Here is an 8415-nt window from a genome sequence, read left to right as displayed (position 1 = left end):
TTATAATAGCCAGAAGCTGGAAAGAACCCAGATGCCCTTCAACAGAGGAATGGATACAGAAAATGTGGTACATTTACACAATGGAATATTACTCAGCTATCAAAAACAATGCCTTTATGAAATTCATAGGCAAATGGTTGGAACTGGAAAATATCATCCTGAGTGAGGTAACCCAATCACAGAAAGACATACATGGTATGCACTCATTGATAAGTGGCTATTAGCCCAAATGCTTGAATTACCCTAGATGCCTAGAACAAATGAAACTCAAGATGGATGATCAAAATGTGAATGCTTCACTCCTTCTTTAAAAGGGGAACAAGAATACCCCTGGCAGGGAATAGAGAGGCAAAGATTAAAACAGACACAGAAGGAACACCCATTCAGGGCCTGCCCCACATGTGGCCCATGCATATACAGCCACCCAATTAGACAATATGGATGAAGCAAAGAAGTGCAGGCCGACAGGAGCCGGATGTAGATTTCTCCTGAGAGACACAGCCAGAATACAGCAAATACAGAGGCGAATGCCAGCCACAAACCACTGAACTGAGAACAGGACCCCCGTTGAAGGAATCAGAGAAAGAACTGGAAGAGCTTGAAGGGGCTCGAGACCCCTTATGAACAACAATGCCAAGCAACCAGAGCTTCCAGGGACTAAGCCACTACCCAAAGACTATACATGGACTGACCCTGGACTCTGACCTCATAGGTAGCACTGAGTATCCTAGTAAGAGCACCAGTGGAAGGGGAAGCCCTTGGTCCTGCTAAGATGGAACCCCCAGTGAACGTGATTGTTGGGGAAGGGTGGCAATGGGGGGAGGATGGGGAGGGGAACACCAATAGAGAAGGGGAGTGAGAGGGGCTAGGGGGATGTTGGCCCGGAAACCGGGAAAGGAATAACACTCAAAATATAAATAAGAAATACTCAAGTTAATTAAAAAAAAATGGAAAAAAAACCAAAAACAATTCCTTCTGTTGAAAGAAGTTATTTTTGATAAGCCTCAAAGCTGGGAGGGCCTCAACCGGGCAGAACTCCATAAGAAGTGTTCATTTTCAGCCCAGGAAACAATTACTTTCCATCTCTCATTTTCTGTTTCTCTGTCTGTGTCAATGCTTATGCCCTGGAATTTAATTCTCCACCTTAAAGGTCTTAGGTTGACCCATTAAGGGTAAGAGCTGTGAACAAGGTCTCACCAAGCTTCCCACAAATAGAGAATTAGCTTAGTCTCATGCATCCCAAGAGTTACACTACCTAATTTGTTCTTCCTTGAGTTCTCAGGAAAGCAGGAGTGACATAACTGACAGGGGAAGCACACTCCAGTTTTCCTGACAGGTAGCCTTAGAGTGTGGAGGGAAACTTCTAGCATGTAATATATTTAAATGTACAAGTCTGGGAAAAGGAGACTTCTTAGGGGCAAGGACTAACAGGGTCTGGACTTTAGAAAGGGTTGTGTTCTACGGGCAAGCGTGTGTGCTGAGCCCCCAGTTTTTATTGCTTGTCCAGACAGTTCGATGGACTTCCTAGTGAGCTCCTTACTATTGGCTAGTCACTACAAGCATGGGTAAATTTATAACTGCATTTTCATGATACCTTCCATTCCTTGGTCTCATACTGGATTATAACACGTCAAAACTGATTACACTGACCCTTGTCAGTGGCCAAATCATACCAGGTCCTTTCTGCAAATTATTTAATTTAAATCACCTCAGTCCTATCAGTTCTACTTTACAGATGAGGGTATTGGTGCCCAGAATAACTTCTCAAGGTCCCACCAGCCATGCCAGAAGCACAGCTGACTGTGATGAAGGATTGAGTTCCACAACACATGTCTTTTCTGTGACTAGACACTACTACAGAAGGGATGATTCCACCTTACAGTGGTTTGACCTCTCCTATCCATTCCCACCTCTCCATCCACACTTCTCTAAGTTACATACCTTGTCATCTTGCTTATTTTTCCCTCATTGGTTTCCTTCCTTCCTTCCTTCTTCCCTCCCTCCCTCCTCCTCTTCCTCCTTCTTCTCTCTCTCCTCTCTCTCTCTTTCTTCTTCTTCTTCTTCTTCTTCTTCTTCTTCTTCTTCTTCTTCTTCTTCTTCTTCTTCTTCTTCTTCTTCTTCTTCTTCTTCTTCTTCTTCTTCGTCCTTGTCTTCTGATAGTCTCAGTTAGTTTTGAGAGCCTACCCTCCTGCTTCCATCACTTCTTATGTCCAGAGGGTTGAACTATGCCGCAGTTTACTATGCTAAGTTAAACTGTGCTATAGTTTACTAGTGTATGTTAAACTATGTGGCAGGACATTTGATCACACTGTGGATCCCCCCCCATGTGTTATTTACTGGAAAAAATGTTTCTATCCCTCTGGCTGGAAGGCAGATGAACCCTCAGTACACACCTTTAATCCCAAACAATGAAGGTAAAGTTAGTTTGTAGAAGGTACCACTCCTGCGATGTCTAAATTGAGTGGCAGACAAAGTGATGAATCCAAGAAAAATTTGTCCAAATAGGATATGCCCAACTCTCATGAGAAGAGAGAGGAAAAGGAAGGTAGGTGTAAGGGGGATCAGTGCAGAGGGAAAGAGGAGGAGAAGCAGTTTTTAGCTAGACAGGTGTACCGAGACAGATTGCAGAAAGAGAACAAGCTAAACATAGGTGAAGACGGAATGAGCCAGAGAATTAGAAGGTGCCAGAAGACTAGAACATAATGCCAAAAAAAGTATGAGGCAGAGAGAGAGAGAGAGAGAGAGAGAGAGAGAGAGAGAGAGAGAGAGAGAGAGAGAGAGAGAGAGATCAGATTGAATCAATCAGCATGGAGAGGAGTTTGACCTGGAAGAGCTGAATTGAACCACCCAGACAGAGATCAGAAAGAACTAGAAAGGGGTGGGCGGTATTCAATAAGTCTCAGAAGCTGACAACATTCTAGGTCTATATAAGATTGTAGGAGGCAAGAAGCTTCCAGGACTAGGCCTAGTTTACAGACTAGGGCAGTTAACCTCAGAAATGGCAATTACTTCAGGAGAATAAAAATACTTTTACAAAGCTATACTAGGATTCTTAGGGCTTTCTGAGTAATTTCTTTTCATAATAATTGGGCTTGAAGAGAAACTCCACAGCATGGACAACAGGTCATCTTGGTGTGCTCATGAGGGTGACCATAACCAATCCAGGTGCATCAGAATGCAACCAATTTGAGTAAGTTCCATAGTGACGTAGACACATCCATTTGTGTATTTATCGGCTTCTCACTGCTTTGGCACTCACAGAGTGAAGAAATTACAAACAAGGCCATATGGACCACAGTGGCTAACACCTTGGCTAGCTGGCCTCAGGGAAAGACTCTGGTCACCCTGTGTCTAACTCAAGGTGGGCTCCAGCTGATGTACAAGCACTGTGTAGTGCCATTTTCTTCATCTGTGCCTTTCAGGTCCATGTGGGTGAAGTGGCAGGAGAGTAATTGGGAAGTTGTATCATTCAGGTCATTACTGATGCTGCTAGCACCCGATGAGCCGCAGTGGGGGTGGGGGCAGCAGTCCTCACCGAATGTTCATTGGCACTTTGGCAGTAGAAGGGACGGCATCCTCCTCCTAGAAACAAGTGATATATTATGCGTGGAGTTTTTCCATGTATGAGGATCAGGGCGGCACCAGCTGATGTGGGGCTGACATCTCTGTGCCAGGGCACAGGAGGGGGCAGGTTAGGATGGTGCTCATATGTCATTTGTTTCTTTATTGAACACAGATTTTGCATCAAAGAAGGCACTTAAGGTCTTTGTGTTCAAAATAGCAAAATCTGATGTTGACCTAAAATACTTATAGTTAGCCACCGTGTCTGTGCTTTTATTTCATTTTTTAAAATAAGGGCTTAGTCTTCTGCCGTTTAGGGGTGGGGACAGTGTAACAAGTGCAGACAGCAATAGAATGTGAAGATTCTGCTTCTAGTTCCATTCCTGGAGCCGTTAAAGGAGACTCCTCAGCTCGCCTACAAACGCTGTTGACGGATGTGCAACACAATGGTGGAGTGTGATCCACAGGGTCAGAAGTTCTCCTGATGCTTTCAGTGGTCTCACCCACTCAATAGGTGCCCACGTAACTTCATACTCCATATCGTGCCTCTGGTATCTCTGATGTTGGTACATCAACAGAAATTTGGAAATTTGCAACTGAGAAAATGTTAACTCATGTCAGCCTGGGTTCGCTAGTCTTTCATGCAGAGTCCCCAAGTCTTTCAGAGTCCCAGAGCTGGTGTGGCAGGCACGGCTGGTGCGGCAGGCATGGCTGCTGCATCTGTGTCTGCCTCTGGTCCTCAGAACCTTGCTCCCCCAAACCCCTGACTCTGCATTCACTCTGATTCTCCAGCCAGCTCCCACAGCTCTCTGGGACCTTCTCAGGGTAGAACAGTGTGATAAAGTCCACATGCTAGGGTGTTAGCATCTCTGGAAGCTGAGGGCAATGGGCAAGTCCTTTGCTAGCTTCATTCACTGGGGAAGACCATTATGAAGCACGTGCTGTGTGGTCTTCTGAGGCTTCAGGTATAGGGGAGTCTAAGTTATGTACTGAAGCACCTCCTCCATCCTTCATCTGCTGTCCTCTAGTTCCGCCTGGAACTAGACACCCGGTACACAGACATGCAAGCAGGTACAATACCCATACACACACACAAAAAGTAAAAACAAAAATTAAGAAGATCAAGTCACTTGCCTACCGAAGGTTTTACTAAAGAAAGGACGGCAGAGGAACCTGAACCCATGCTCCACCCTGTACCCTCCCAACGCCACCCCCCCCCCCAGCTCTTCTATGTTCTTGCTTCGAGATGATTTGTCTCAGGCCAGCTATGCAGGTGTGCATGGCCATCATGGCTGGCCAGGCAGCCTGTTCATGGCTGTGGAGCCAGCCAGGCAGGCCTGTTCCAAGGACATGTGCCAGGGGTCCCTCAGGTGAGAGTGCGGGTGACTACAGATAGGATGTGGGGAGTGTGGGAGCTGGGGGAAAAGCGACATAGACCATTTTCTTGAAGTGGCTCCCGGAGAGAGAGTCTCCTATTTTTGCATGCAGAAACTGGGCCTGAGTGCTGGTTCTCTGGGTGTTTTTCCAGGCCCAGGGGCTGTTTCTAAATTAAACTAACTAGCTATCTAGTAACTCAGAACAAAGCAACTCTTGCGTGAGTTAAAGCACAAATGAGTCAGAGCCAGGGAGATTAAAGTTTCCCCCACATACACGCGAGTTAAAAAGTTATAGTCTCCAGAGAGGCTGGCTCCTGTGGACAGAGTTTCCACCAAGTCAGCACATTGGAGAAAGGACGAAGTCTCAGCCAAACCCCAAGCCCTGCTGGCCTCTTTGCCACAGCCTCTTGATGAACTCAGGAGGAATTCATCTTCCTAAATCCAAGCAGTCTGTCAGGACCAAGGACCCATTTCTGTTGCAAATGATTCACAGTGAGAATTTGTGACACTTCCTCACAATCTCAGGGACTCTTTCTAAAAGCCAGTTCCTGTGTAGTGTTTAAGTCTTTCTTCCTCTCCTACCTTTGCCAACACACTTGAAAGAGGAGCCACAGGCATGCTATGAGTCTCACCCCAATCTCTCACTCTCTGCCTCTAGCAATCAATTCTGACAGGTGCAGAGCAGGGAGGGGAAATGGCATCACCAAGGAGGAGGGGAGCGCGCAGAGGATTGTGGGATTGGCCTTCCCGCCTCATTCCCCGCGGATACTGCAAATCGCCATTTCCCCATCATCTTTTCTTCTGCTTGAACAGAGAAACCACTATGGATATCAGTCCCTCTCCAGAGCAGTGCTTTTTAGAACACAGCAGTCAGAAAACGATTAGAATGATTTGGAGTTTCTGGGTCCTTCTTATCACAAGCTTTTGCAGTAAAAAGCTGTCCTAGTTGCAAAGCAGTTAAAAAGGAAAAAGCACACGGGACCAGCACGGTGTCCCACGAATGCATGGCAGAGCGTCAGCGCTTACAAGGAGCAAGCAGGCTGACTGATTCGCGAACACATCATAAATGGGGCCACCTAGCCTTGGTGTGCTCAGCTGCAGGCAATTCTAGTTTCAAGGTAGGGGAAATGAAAGATCCAGAGCCAGGAAAATAGACGACTTCCCTGTGCATTTTAATGCCAATGGATACAGTTTCCAAATCCTAGGCACGGCTCTTGCCAATTCCATTGCATTTGGCTTTGGGTTTTAACGAGTACCCAGAGTGTTGTCTCACAAGCTTTTTGCTGAGTATCAAGACAATGCCTCTGGGATGCTGTGCGGTGGCAGCTACTGCAAGACCGCCTGCGACATTGCAGAGGGTTCTGCTCAGTCATTTTTGTTCTGTAGCTCCAGGAAGACAGTTGGATCGGAGAGTGGAACAGATTTCAAGGAACGTGCATATCAACCTGTGAAGCATTCTGCTGTGTCGGTGACATATGCTGACTTAGAATAGTGCCCATTTAACAGGCTGTGCAGGCTCAGGAAAGGATTCTGACGTGTGGTCGCCCTGACATGGTGCTGTATGGGTGGAAGCCATGATAAAGTTGAGCAGCAGATGGGAAACTCCGAACCTTTTATTGGCCATATGTCACTTTTGAGTGTTGGCCAACAAACTAAATTTGTAGCTAATATATAATGATTTAGGCAGGGGGGTGGAAAAAAAGAGCAGTCGTGCTTTGATTCTCCAGGCTGCTCTTCCAGGCTCCCTTAGCTCGCCGGAGTTCCTGGATGCTTTCCTATAACCTTGTACCATCTTTCTGAATCATCCCCACGAGGCCTCATCTCCGAAGCCACCTCCAGCTTGATCCGCTTCTCTCCTGCTTCTTCCTTGAAGGCTGAAACATCAGACTTTTGTTATTACAATGATTCTTTCTTCAAGTTGATAGGTAATATTATAAGGAGCAAGGCATCAATGTTTCTGAACTTCTGCCCGCTGGACAGTGTTTTTTGTCTCCTCAATGTCTCCGTCAGTGCCAGGCTCATGCCATCCCTTTACACGTGACTTCCTGTTCAACCCAAAGTGCTCGGCCTTGGTGTGGACTCATGGGAGAGAAGCACATTCTGATTTATGAGGATATGACCCGGGAGGGAACTTCCCTGGACAAGTGCCACTCTTACTGTCAGAATCATTTAAGAAGAAGGGATGGATGTCGGAGACTGGACCACCTTCCTTTTGGCCCTCCTGTCCCATGTATGAACGTGCCAAGTCTCCACCCTCAGCTGCCATGGACAGCCTGGCTGGCTGGCTTTGTGCTTGTGGGCTCCCAGGAGAAGGAACTCCCCTTGTGCATTAGGCTTTGGTTTCTGAGCTTGGTGTTGGCAACAGCGGGAAAGGAGACGGGTCTGCCAATCACCAACTCAACAATTCAGCCAAGAGGGTGTCATTGCTGTTGTTGTCTGACCCCAAGATGACTCTGTAGCTGACATCTTAACCAACTAAGTTTCTGCACACGAGTTCCCACCTAACTCAGCTCTCTCCCATTGTTGTTCAAAAGTCTGAGAGCAGCGTTATGAATGAAACCATAGCAGAGCATATCAAACACAACAGTGTTTGTAACATCTGGCATAAAGCCCATTAAATACAGAATAAAATCTATATTCATCATGGAGGCTTGCCTTTGTTTTCTGTTATTATGAATAGAGGAAACGGAAACGCCTTTCCTGTGGGAGGCTCTTCAGTTATCTGTTCCTGCACTGCCTTGGACACCTCACAAAGAACCGTAGTTTTGGTTTGTGTCTTTGAAGGACTTGACTGTCCTTTTAGGTCTGAGCAACATTTTTGTCCTGAAACAACTTTACTTTGGGGATTTCACAGGGTGGATGGAACTGCTGTGCAGACAGACAGGTGTGCACGGCTACCCATTACAGCGTCGTCTGCACTGGCGGAAGACTGGAAAACACCCAAGTGCTCATCCGTGGAGAGCCAAGTTATTGCACAGCCAGAGTGGAGTGCAGCTGCGTAGAACAATGATGATCTCCACACAGAGGACCGAGCTCCAAGACACATGCCTGTGAAAGCCAGGTACAGAACAGTGTACGTGGCCAGGCGATCTTTGTTTATTCTCAGGAAAAGATGCTTTGGAAAGATAGAGAGTAGAGTAAGAAAATAAGAATGGAGCACAGGGGAGGCAACAAGCCAGTGGTTTCTTAATCTCTTGGAATCTGCTCTTTGTACCCACTGTTTTGTCTCTCTCCTGGGTCACCTCTGAAAAGTCTAAATGCCAACACCTCCAACTCTCTTGGTTTCTCTGCCCACTGTTGACCACATGCTCAGCATGAGGCAAGTTCAGTCCAGAATTCTGCTGCTCAGTGACTCCCTGTGCCGAAGGTGGAGCCAAGTTCTCTGGCTGCCTCTTTGCTCTGCATGGATATTACAGTGGCTGCGTAGAAGAGGCTCTCCAGTCATCTGGGAGAAGCACTACAGTCATCTCCATTCTCT

The sequence above is a fragment of the Rattus rattus genome, chromosome 5, assembly GCF_011064425.1.
Source record: "Rattus rattus isolate New Zealand chromosome 5, Rrattus_CSIRO_v1, whole genome shotgun sequence".
NCBI lineage: Eukaryota > Metazoa > Chordata > Mammalia > Rodentia > Muridae > Rattus > Rattus rattus.
The sequence above is the reverse complement of the archived record's forward strand: the minus strand, read 5'-3'. Positions refer to the sequence as shown.